Here is a 13008-nt window from a genome sequence, read left to right as displayed (position 1 = left end):
CACCCCTTTGTATCTAGCCTCCACCCTTCCTGGCTGTATAACCTTGACGGAGTCATTTGACCACACAGAGTCCCACCTTCCTTATCAGTCAAATGGAACAGGTCACCCCACTTGTCTCATCTCACAGAGTTGTTAATGAGATTATACAACACAGTGTACAGGAGTGAGGGGCCAGTGCTATCTAGAGCAGCTATGTCCAACAGAAATATAATGCAAGCCGCATATGTGCTTTGAAATGTTTTAGTAGCCACATTAAAAATGTGCAAAGGTGGGTGGTGTAGCTCAGTGGTAGAGTGCATGCTTAGCTTGCGCAAGGTCCTGGGTTCAATCCCCTGGGCAGGACCTGGGGCTGGGGTGGACACCGAGCTCCCATTTCTGACATTCCCCGGCCCTTGGAGCAGCCTAGTGTAGAGGGAAGAGCCTGCCAGCTGGGCTTGGAAATTTTTCATTCCTTGTGCTTCTGCTTTCCGGCTGTGGGATCTGATGCAAGGCCCCTGTCTGAGCTCCACTGTTGATCAAACAGGGATGATCATGATCTACACCGTTTCAGCAGGGGTAAAATATTTCCTGCACAAAGAATGTACGCTTGGGAAGCCATGAGCATGTGCAAGGAAAAGATAAAGTTAGAAGGGAGGGTAGGGGAGCCCCTGCCAAGGCCGCCCATCCTTGGTGGCTTTTGCTGGGCATGTTGTCCGGGTCTGCAGAGGCCACCCTACTTCCAGGGGAGGCGAGCTTTTGCTGCAGGAAGAGGGCAGGAGCAGAGGCTCAGGAAGGCTGTGATTGCCCAGGAACCACACAGCACACCCAGAAACGGCTTAGCTGGAGCTCCCTGCTTTGGGGCCAGGACACCTGGGTCCCATTTCTCAGCAGCTGTGAGCACTAGGATTCGTGGGAAGGAGAGAACAGGACTGTTTCAGGGCAATTTCATGAAGGGCACTCAGTGCTGGCAGGGAGGCAGCCCTCCTGGGTCTAGCTTGACATTTTCTGCTTATGCTGGAAGCCAGGGAAAGGGGCCTGGCAGCTTGGAACTCTCACACCCGGGCTGGCAGGTCCTGTGTCCAAGTGGCCTCAGCCCCTATTACCCACCAGTCCTCCCTGTCCTGGCTGCAGAGCTGTCCTGCCAGGGGAAGGCTGTGGGGAGAGGCTCTAGCTGCCTAGGACCTAGCACCCCCAGCTCGTCTGCTGGGGCCTGAGGGCCATGGTGAGCCTTCAGTTATAGCCTGCAGACTCTGCAACTAAAGGGGAGAGCTGGGGTTTTAGGAGATCTAAACCCTAGAAGGTCCAGCAAATGGGTTTCAGGAGATCTGTGAACACACCTCCTATCCCCATCATTGAAGGCTAACCCTTGAGACTGTGCATTTTTCTAAGCTAAGGGTCTAAGCTTTTGTCAAGGTTTAGATGGATCTGTGACTCCTGAAAGAGTGACAACTACTGCTCTAGACACACACACCCTCACATATACACACACACACACATATATATGCATATACACACATACACAAGTGTACACACACACACACACACACACACACACACATTCTCTCTCTTCCTGTTTCAGGTCTCTTCTATCTTGGTATCATCCTGCACAGAGCAAATCCACAGACATCCTCTTTCTAAAACTGCTGTAAACCCATTCCTACCAGTTAGAGACTTGCATTGACTCCCCTTGCCTACCAAATTCGGCTATAGACACCTGGGTGTGAAATTCAAAGAGCCCTCCCACCGTGAAGCCCTCTCTTTCTGACACAGACAGGAACCTTGTTTCCAGCCCAGCTTATGGGGCCAACTAACCTGCCATATACAGCCCACCCTCCCTGCCTTCACCCAGGCGGTTTTCTCCTGGAACATCTTTCCTCTCCACGTCCCCTCCTACTCAGAGGTATCTCAAGGCCTGCAGAACCTGGCTGACATGCCACCTCTTCTGTGAAGCCTTTCTCAGCCTCAGAAATGCCTGCCTTCCTCTAGTCTCTTGCGTGTACCACACCCTAGACCCTTATCTCTCACAGCCTCAGACTCTGGGTCACCAGAGATGGCACTTAGCTTGTTGCCCTGTGGAAACTGTAAGCCCCTGGAAGGCAGGGCCTATTGGGGGTATCTGCGAGTCCTCCTCTCTGAATCCATTTCCCATCACACTTCCCATCTTGCCCACCTCTCCCAGCCCCCAAGGTAATAACCAAGGTCAGATGTGAGAATAAAACAGATGAAACAACATTTTGCAAATCACAATGGAAACTCTGCTCACATGCTCCCCTCCTCCCAATATTCTTCCTGGACTCTGGCCCGCCCTTGGCTCTGATCCTTCTGACCCCCCCACTACCCCCAGTGCAGATGTCCAGAGCCTGAGCCGCTTGACTGTAGAGACATGTCTCTCTATCTCTGAGTCCAGATCGCTGTCTGTGTTCCCAGGAGACATTTGCCTCCCCCATCAGGCTGGGATCCCTGGGAATGTGAGGATCTACCTTTTCTTTGTCTTTTTTTTTCCCTTTCTTTCCTTTCCCCACTCCATTCAAATAAGGATTTCAGATAGCTCTCAGAGACACACGTGACAAGATAAAAAATGAGAGAGGAAGCTGGGGTGGAAGAGGTCCTGCTTTCTCCTTTCTCGGGAGCTGCCTCTGGCACCCAGCAAAGGGCACCTTTCAGGGGGCCCATCCTGGGCCTTGGCTGAGCCCATTCATCCTCCTTTCCTGGGACCTCAGGTGCGGACTTGGCTAGTGTCCTCCTCCCTGGGCAACCCTCCAGGTTCCGCCGCCAACCCTGGCCCTGCCAGCCTAGCTCACCTGACCTGGCCCTTCCCGCTCTGGCTTTCTCTTTTAAGCCCCCATCTGCAACCACAGCACATCTCAGCTGTCTGATTAACTCAATTGATTAATTAAGCTCTAATGAGAGCTGTGACTCACCCCTGCAGCTGCTGACCAGGAGGCCAGCTGTGCCAGGAAGGGCATGGGGGCCACAGGCATGAGCTTCGGAGGGCCCAGGGGGCAGGAAGCCCAGTGGTTGGGGCCACTGGTGAGGGGAGCACAAACCCTGCCCGGGGTTAGGTCTCCTCCAGAGTCCTCATGCGTGAGGGGTGCTCTGTGGGCTCTCTTGGCCTGCTGGTCAGATCCAGAATGACACTTCTGGCACCAAGCCTGCTGAAGGCAGGGAGGGCAGAGCAGGTATTGATTGCCTGAGAGGTGCAGAAATGGGGCTAGACCCCCTCGAGTCTCACCTTGACCCCCATGGACTGGGGTGCCCAAGGCCCAGAAAGTACTGGCCATGTGGAAGCTGGACACTGACCATAGGAGCCAGGCTTAGCCCAGCCAGCAGCCAACTCCAGGGCTGCCCCCACCCCCCACAGCTCCCAGCCAGACGGCAGAGGCCCTTCCCCTAACCCTACCCATGGCTGCTGGATCCCAGTCCCAAATAGCCACAAGGGCTCTGCAGAGCAAGTCCTGGGTTCCACTTCTCCACACCTCCAGCCTCCCCCCAACCCTGACCACTGACCCACCCCTCCCACGGACTCTGTCCCCTTGTCTAGGCTGGGGAACAAATGCCCTCCATTAACAACAATAATCAGTGGAACAGAATTTTCCATCTCACAGAGTACAACCTTATCCACTCCTCTCCAGAACCCTCAGAGGCAAACAGAGTTGGGAGTCTGTTCTAGACACGAGGAAACTGAGACCAGCTTTGCCCAAGATGACACCTGGCTTTTTCTTGCTTCCCAGCCATTGCATTCATCTTGGGAAAAAACTCCTTTTCAGCTTTGAGGCCTCGACTTAGAGGGTATTTCAGCCAGGAAGCCCCCTGTCTCTCCAGCTGCAGGTAAGGGCCCTCCCATTGTGCTGGAGTTCACTTGTTCACATCTCCATTGGGCCACGAGGGCAGCTGCTGCGCTGTCAATCCCCGCTCATCCCTGCATCCTGCTCAGGGCTTCACGTGCAGTAAGGACATAGTGAAAATTCACAGAAGGAAAGAAAGAAGATACGAATAAACTGCCACAAGTGGCAGACATTCTGATCCCCAGTCTTAGTTCTGGGAGGAAGGACCCCGCAAATCAGGGCAAGGCAGCCCAGTGTGGGCATTTCAGCGGTGGGTGGGTGCCCCGGGAATCCACGGTGTGCATGCGCCGTTGTACCAGAGAGCAAGCAAGTAAGCCCTTCTCCTCCCCTTGCTGGGAGAATGTGATGGGGCTGACCCAGGGAATCATGGGAATTGGGAGTGGGCAGGGCAGGAGAGGGTGGGGAGGGTGTAGCTCTGGGGTACTGGGGCTTCCTTCAGGAAGGCAAGAGGCCTGGAGTGGAGACAGAGCACTAGCTGGAGAGTAGACCTGGTTGGAGTCCTAGATTTGCTCCACCTCGTGGGTGACTTTGGGCATGTGGCCTGTGACTTGAGAAAGTCTGATGACAGCGCCTCTGGACCTGCTGTCTCCTATTGTGGCCTGGGAGCCCTGCAGCCCCAAGAGAACCCAGTGACCAGAAGAAGTGAGTGAGATGGTGATGGTCAATAGGAGTGGGGCTTGTGACACCCTCGCTGCTGCGGTGGGAGGGGTGATCACAGCCAGGAGCCTCTGAAACCCAGGAAAAGCCCCCACCACTCCCCCCAGCCCCTCTGCTATTGCCACTCCTCAGGTTCAATTACCAGCTCAGCCTTCAAATCGGGCTCTAGCCAGTAACTTTACTGGAGAAAATGATTATGTGATTATTTCAACCTTGCTCCAAACACCGTTTTAATTGGATCTGGGAAAAGGCGATTTGGGCACCAGAGGGGCCATGCGGGGGCAGGCGCGGGAGCAGTGGCATGGGAATGGCAGGCAGGAGCCCGCTAGCCCCTGAGCCTTGAATGGCAGTAGATGCTTCCCAGCCACTCTCCCCAGACCCCAACCCTCTCCCTGATATTCATCCTGCATCTGGTGTTAATCTCAGCAGAGGAGAAAACTTTGGTGGTGGTGCTAGTGGGGGGCTGCCCAGGCAAGCAAGTTGGGGGAGCAGACAGGATTCCAGCAGCTGTGTTTCCTGCCCAAAGCACCCTCAGTCACTGTGACCCTCAGTCACTTAGAAAACTGTCAATCTTTTTTCTCTGCCTCCAGCCCCAGCCCACCCTGGGGTGGAGGGTACACTCTTGCTCAAACACTAGCCCTAAGGAAGCAGAATTGGAAAGAACTTCTGATTCTCCAGAATCCAGCAGATCCTTCTAGAGGGATTTGGGATTACCTGCTCCAGGGGTCACTCTGCCAGCTTTCTGCCTATTAGACAGATAATTGGGTTTCACTACATAGTAATCTTTCTAAGCCTCAGTTTCCCGAGCTGTCAAAGAGAGGGTTGATCCTAGGTGACCCCTAGGGTCCCACCCAGCTCTGAAGGAATACATTTCAGCTGATTCTTTGTGTGTCCTCCGTGATGCTGGGGACATCCAACCCTAGATCCTCAGTAGCCAATTCTGTGGGTTCCAAGCCATGCAAGGCCCTTCTGCCCTGGCAGCTGAGAAGGTCCCTCCCTACCCCTGAGCCAGAGTGCAGCCAGGTGCCAGGTAGAGAGAGTACGCCTGGGTTGGGGCAGGAGGGCAGGGGCAGGGTGTGCCCCAAAGGTTGAGGGATCTGGAGGAAGGACAAGGGAAGGGTCACCTGTGACTCTATCTCTGTGTGTCTCAAGGCCTCGCCTTCCCAGGACTCTCTCCAAAGACTTTTACCCGTTGCCTTAAGAGACACTGTGTCCACAATTTAAAAAAGTTGCTTATAAGCTGCCATCTTGGAGAATGTTCTCTGGGGAGCTAATCACAGCAGAAGTGAATGTGCCCCCCTGCACCTCACTCCCTGACACCGGCACTGGGGTTACAGGGAGGACTGACCAGGCCCTGGCGGATCCCAGCATCTGCTAGTCATCAGCAAGCACTGACCAGGCACTTGGTGGACATGGGTGGAGGGACAATTAGGCAGGTGCAAAGGGAGTAAAAAGTGTTGGTTAAATTCAGTCACCAGTAATTGAGCATATACTGGGTGCTAAGCGCTGCGCCAGTTCTACCTCAGGGAAGCTGACCATCTTCTGGGAGAAAGGACATGCCTTCCAGGAATAACCTGGAACTTTGAGACTTCACAGGAGAATGGTGAAGAAATAAGGCCTCGAGCACTCAGGAGCCATTAGTCTCGACAGGACGAAGACAGGTGGACTTCCTGCAGGAAGGGGGTCTGGGCACGGTTTGGCCATGGAGAGGGTGGTGGGCTTCCAGAAGGACCACACAGCAGAGATGCCCAGGGATGAGAGCCAGGGAGGGAGAGAGAAGGAAGGTAAACAGCACGTTCTGTGTCTCACAACACCCCCTGGAGGGGGCAGCTGTGCTCTGCGTTTTATAAACTAGGGTCCTGAGATGAAGACGGACAGGTTCAGACACTACCAGGGTCACAAGGAGCCAGGAGGAACGGGAAGCAAGGTCTGCCTGTGCCCCACAGCCTGTCCTTTGGGGATCCTCTGGCCTCTCCCCCAGCGTGGGCTGACCTCACACTGAGAGCACCAAGGGGCTAAAGCCCAGGGCTCTGTCGGGAATGAGGAGGCCAGTTCCCAGGAATTTCTGGAATTCAAGAGGATCCTGGATAAGATCTGAGACAAACAGGAGCCCACCGTCCAGGCGAGTGCCTGCTTAGAGCTGGGGTTTCAAAGGTTCAGATCACAGGGGAAAATTATATTGTCAAAGAGGAAAACCGGCACTGCCATCCCTCCTTCACTCGTTAATTTCTGGGGAAGTATGAGCTGTCAGCGAGCAGCGGCCCTCCAATTCAAATTACAGAATTTGAATTCTTAATTTCTCCTAATCCATCAGTGAGCTGCCTTCCCGGGCTAATATTAGCAGCGCTGGCAGGGCTTGTAGCAGAGTCATTGATGTCTCCCTCCCTCTGAAGAAAGCCCTAATCGATAGGGCTGGGCCTGGGGTGGGCCCCTCAGAGGCAGCACCCCCTCCCTGCTCCCCAGCTGCATCCAGTCCCAGGAAGAGAGTGCGGAGTTTGGGGAGGTCCCTGGAGAGACAGGAGAGCAAAGGAGAGGTAGGGAAGATGGAACAGGAGCCTGAGAGAGACTTGGAATGAGGGAGGTAGGGAGGGCGAGACAGGAAGAAAGACAAAATTAGTGAGACTAAGAGAGGTGGAGGCAGAGAGTGGTGGAGAGACTGATTCAGAGGCCCCGAGAGATGGAGACTCAGGTAGTGAGGAGGGAGGGAGGGACCCCTCCAGAACCTAAGGTCAAAGCAACCCACACACTGACTTTCTTCAGGGAGAAAACACAGCAAAGCAAAATCAGAGCTCCATGGGACTCCAACGGCATCCCGGGGAGCGTCGTGTCCCACGGATAACGTGGCCCCCAGGACACTGGGCCCACTAGTCCACTTTGCCTAGAGGTGTTCTGGAGTCAGGTGCCTCAAATCAAATCATAGCTCAGAGGCCTCCTCTGCCAAGAAGCCCTCTTGCTTTCTATCTGGCGGCACCATCTCTTCACGCTTGGGCAGTAGCACCCTCCCAGGGTCAGCTCCCTGGGTCCTGGAGGCACTGGGTACTGCCGCTTCTCTGCCCGGGTGGGGAAGGCATGGTCGATGAGACAGTCAGGGTGGCCCCTTGGCTGAGCATCAACTGTGCATTTCTTACTTATCCCTTCACCAAGGCCATGAGGTAGGGACTGTTATTCCCCCCATGTAGCAAGTGAGGATACAACTACAGTTTTGTCACTTGCCCAAGGCCTTGGGGCAGTGAAGTAACCATCTCAGGATTTGAACCCAAGTAGGCTGACACCAACGCAGAGTGGCTAGTGTCACCATGTGACAGAATCTTGGGCGAAAGCCCCAGGGGATTGTATATGGTGTGGTCCCTGTCCCTGCTGAACTATGGAAGGGTGAAGGACACGCCAGGCTACCCCCATGACTTCCTCACATGACCCCAGTTCCATCAGCCAGTCTTCTCATTGACATCCAGACAGCCTTGAACCTTCCAGCACCCCTATCCAGCTCATGCTCCCTGCCTCCCACCCTCTCACCTCCCCGAATCCCAACCTTCATCCAGGAGGCCTGGTGCAAGTTAGTTCTTCAGCTAGAAGCCTTCATGTAGCCCCTATCCCTGACCCTGGTGACCTGTCCTTTCCTGGGCTGTTCCTTGTCCTTTCTGTGAATATCCTGCTTTCTCAGCAAGTTGTGAGCCTCTGTGTACAGCGTGGGTGCCCTCCAATGTCCTAGGGCCTAGCCTTGCCCACGAGAGGGCTCAGTAAATATTTGTGGACTTCTCAACTGATTGATTGGTATGGTGAAGACCGGAGGCTTAGGACAAAGATGCCTGAGAACTAAGCAGTGTCCCTCACCCTGGGCCCTGAGGAAGTGTCAGGGAGCTGGAGACGTGCAGGTGGGGACTCCAGGACCTAGCAGGTGTGACTGGCCCGAGTGGGCAGAGCAGCTCTCCAGGCTGCCCTCCCAGCTGGCCCTCGGGGGACACTTTCTCCCTAGGTTGGAGGATTTGGGGATGTGAGTCGGGGAGGGAGAAGAGGGGCCCCCTCAACTTGGGAAAGGAGCCCTACAGGCTCCTCTTTCTCCCCAGGCCCTGCCCTGACACCCCGAGTGGGAGGCAGACTCTAGAGTCTCCACTGGGGTCACTATCCCCACCCCCTTTCTTCTCCTGCTGCTCCTCCTCTCCTGTCCAAGAGGCTGAGCCTGAATAGACCTATTTTGAGTCAAACCTCTGAATTATACATGGTCTGGCCAGTGAGCCTGCCACTCCTGATCAGTGGCAATGAGAGTTGGGGGCAGGCAATCACTGCATTTCACTCTTGGTGTAAGTGTCTGAATTTGTGCTGGTGCCAGGTGGAGTGTGATGGGCTTGCATGCATGTGCAGTGATTTTGTGCCTAAGGGATTGTAGGTGTGCATGAACAATTATGGGACCACAGGTAGGAGTCGTGGGTTCCCAGAATCACTTTCCCTTTCTCCAAAGCTCCAGGTGATGGACCTCTGGGCCCAGCACTCTGTGGTCCCCTGGCCCCAAAATCTATGTATCTGGCCAACAGCCAGGATGGATGGAGGCCCAGCCTCATGTGGGATGCTGTCAGAAGTCATCCTGCCCCCATCCAGCCCCTGCCTTGGCTGCCAGTGGGATCCTCAGGAGCCAGATGGACAGAAAAGAGATTACCCCATCAGGGTCAGACCCAGGAGAGGTGAAGGAGAGGCCATCAGCTGCCTGAGAAGAATAGCAGTAATGGATACCAGGAGTTGAGGACTTCCTCTGGGTTCAGGCACTTCACACATAAACTAAGTTAAATGTCACAATACTTCTGTATCATACATCCTATTATTCTCATTCTACTGATGGGGAAACTAAGGGTCAGAAAGACTAAGTTATTTGCTCAAGATTGCACACATGGAACTAGCAGACTCAAGATTTAGACAACTAAGAAAATAATAAGGCAAGCCACAGCCCAGGAGAGAATATTTGCAATACATGTATCTGACAAAGGGCTTTGTGAACACTCACAACTCAATAAGAAGAAGACAAACAATCTAATTGTCAAATGGTTAGAAGAAGCTATAGAATGGCCAACATGCACATGAAAAAGATATTGGCCATCACTCATTATCAGGGAAATGCAAATTAAAGCCACAACAAATACCACTGTGCACCCATTAGAAGACTAACCATGCTAAGCGTTGGAGAGATGGTAGAGCAACTGGAACGCTCATACACTGAGAGTAGAAATGTACAATGCTACTGCTACTTCAGAAAACAGTTTGTCAGTGTCTTAAAAAGTTAAACAATTACCATAGGACCCAGCCATTTCACTCTTAGCTATTTTCTCAAGAAAATGAAAACATATGTTCACGTACAGACTTGTACACGCATGTTTACAGCAGCCTGATTCACAACAGCCCAAACCTGGAAACAACACAAATGTCCATCAACAGATGATCAAATTGTCATATATTCCTTATTTGGCAGTAAAAAGGTATGAACTGGCAAAACAACAACACAGATGAATCTCATAAACATTTTGAAAAGTGAAAAGTGGGCAGATACCAAGAGTACATATTACATAATTCTATTTATGTGAAACTCTAGAAAAGACAAATCTAATTTATAGTGACAGAAAGCAGATCAGTAGTAGCCTGGGGCTGGGGGAAGGTTGGGGATCGACTGGGATGGGGCACGAGGGAGCTCTTTGGGATGATGAAAATGTTCTATATCCTGTTTGTAGGGGTGGTTATATGTGCGTATAAATTTGTCAGAACTCATCAGATTGAACACTTAAAATGTGTGCATTTTATTGTATGCAAATTATGCTTCAATGAATTTAAAAAAAGAAACCCAGGTAAGCTGAGCTAAAATCCCCACCTGTAACTATTATAGCCTGTGTCTCTGGAGGTGAGGAGTGGGCACCTCGGGGTCCCTTTGAGCCAGAGAAAAGGCTGAAGTTCTAGAATTGGCTACTCGCCCCCACAGGAAGGAAGCATCCAGCTTTCCTCTGCCTTACTGCCCCTCCCCTTCCCACCACCACCCCAGGCTCCCTATGACCTTCCCTGTAACATTAGGAATGGACCACCTGGGGGTGTCTAGTCTCCCACTGGGCCCCTTCCTGACCCCTTCAATAGGAAGCATCTTACAGCTTCCTCAAGCAGCCTTCTGACTTGGGGGTCAGGATTCCCCAGGCAGTCAAAGTTTTACTTCCTTCCGTACCTAGAGATCATGTCCACCTCTGCACATCCCCAAGAGGCCTCTCCCATCTACCACACAGGGACTCGTAATGGGCCTCCAGTGCAGTGGGAGGGGGCATGGGTGCACTGCTCTGGGGCAGGTACCAGGCTTACCACGCAGGGACCCCGAGGGAAGGCCAGTGTGCTGGTGCTCAGAGCCCTTAGACTTGCTTGCCGTTGTCATCAATCATTTATTGAATGCCTATTAAGTGCTAGGCTTTGAGTTAAGCCCTATGCCTGCTTTTTCTCTGCTAATCCTCTGGATCACCCTTGGAGGCTAAAGCTATTATTGCCCTCGTTTTACAGATGAGGATGCTGAGACACAGAGAAGGTCAGTGAGGCCTCACAGCTAGCAAGTGGAAGGAAGGCTGACAATGGCCAATGCTATTAATTTCCCAGCAATACCTGTACCAGCCTCATCTGAATCCCTTGGAGGGTTTTTTAAAATGCAGATTCCTGGGCTGGCTGATGCTTTGCTTTGTCCTTATTGCCTCTAGATTCTCAGGAGTTTACTCAGGTAAAGAATCAGCTCTGCCACATGCATGGGCCTCTGGACTGTGACCCACTCCCCACCCCTCGCCCCACCCCCATCCCCCCAGGTACTGGGTACCAGGCTCCATGTGGCTGGGTCAGTGCCTGGCCATCTGACCAAAGAGGGAGGCAGGGCCGAATTTGGTCAAAACTGGCTGAGGCAAGGAAAGGAAAGATCTACAAATAGCAGCAAATTGCTCATTGATTTCTGTCCTGTTGGGGGGAGCCCTGGGACCAGCAGGAATGGGATTGGGTTTTAGCTAGAGAAGTAGAAAGGCAGCTCAGCCTAGGACAGGCGGGCAGAGTCAGAGGGAGGACACCAGGGCCTTGACTGTGTTCCTGGGGAAGTGGGACCCCCAATTCTATCTGTCCCTGGGGATTCAGGCTCCTAGAAGATGGGCCCCAGAATCCAACTAGTATGACCTGCAATGGGGGAAGGAGTGGGAAAAACACAAGAGAAAAGTTTCCATAGTCAAAAATACCTGCTTTTCCAAGATGACCCATATTTCGAACACCCTGCCCCATCAGGCCCTTAAGCACACCTAACCAATCAGCAAATACTCAGATCTGAGGGTCAGAAAATAACGTTCATGCCTTGAAAGAGTATTCAAGAGGTCCCTTAGCCACACCCTCCAGCTTCTTCCACATCTTGCCTGCACTCTAGGCTTCTCAGAGCTGGTAACCTGTTCCCCCCCAGGCCCCCACCTTCCCCTCCTTGTCTGCACAGGCTGCTCCTTCTGCCTGGAATGCCTTTTCCATCAGCCCTCCACAGATCCATGTCCTGTGTAATCCCAAAAACCCAAACTAACTCCCACCTCCTGCTGAGACTTTTCTAGCTGTTGGCATCCTCCTGGGGTTCTTCCTTCCTCGACCTCCCGTGGTCGGTCCCACACAGCAACCTCACTCCTGCCATCTCCCTTGAGTGTGAGTGTTTATGTATGTGAATGTTTACGCATGGAGGCTCAGTGGATGCTGCACTCCTGTGGTTTCTTGGACAAGAGTCCCATCTCCTCCACTGGAAAGTAAGGGCCTCTCCATCAGGAGCCACATCTTAACCATCCCAATCATCCCCACCCCCACAGCAGACAGCGCAGCATGTGGTTGTTCCCTGATCAGCCTTAGACACATGGCCTTGGAGACTTGTGCAGCTGGAAGGTACCACTGCAGCATTTTTGTCTCCTACTCGCCTACTCAGAAAGTTCTAGTGGTGGAGTGACACTCTAGGCGTTCTGCCCCATCACCTGGGGGTGACAGGTATCTTGGCTCCTGCTCGTTGTTCCGTCTCCTCCTTCTCCAATCCGTTCAGCTCCCAAAGCCCCCTGTGTGTCCCCTGATTCGTCCTCTGCTCTGAGCCAGCTGGCCTTGGGCAGCTTTGCAGCCCCAGAGCCCACTCTCCCTCCCTGCCATCCTGTGAGTGTCCTCCTCTCCACCACCTGGGCAGACAGTGACTCTCCTGGGATCCCCAAGGTGGGGCTAAAGAGCAGGAAAAGGGTTCAGAATCCAGGAGAAGTCATTGCCATCAGGCAATTTCAGCTTGGGACAACTGACAGGGAGCCTGTGGCAGTGCCCCGGAGAGGAAAGAAGGAGCTCAAAGATCATCCCTCAGCGCAGCTGGGGCAGCAACATCATTGAAAGAGGAACCGAGCCTCCCCGTTGGAATGATAAAGAAACTAAGGGATATGACCTGACCGTGGACACAAAGCATGTCAGAGTTAAATCCAGGAGCCAGTTTCCCCCTGGGGTATGTATGGTCCTGGTCCCTGGCTCCAAAGTTGGCCACAGGCAAAGG

This window comes from Camelus dromedarius, chromosome 16 (assembly GCF_036321535.1).
Source record: "Camelus dromedarius isolate mCamDro1 chromosome 16, mCamDro1.pat, whole genome shotgun sequence".
Taxonomy (NCBI): Eukaryota; Metazoa; Chordata; class Mammalia; order Artiodactyla; family Camelidae; genus Camelus; species Camelus dromedarius.
This window is presented reverse-complemented; position numbering follows the sequence as displayed.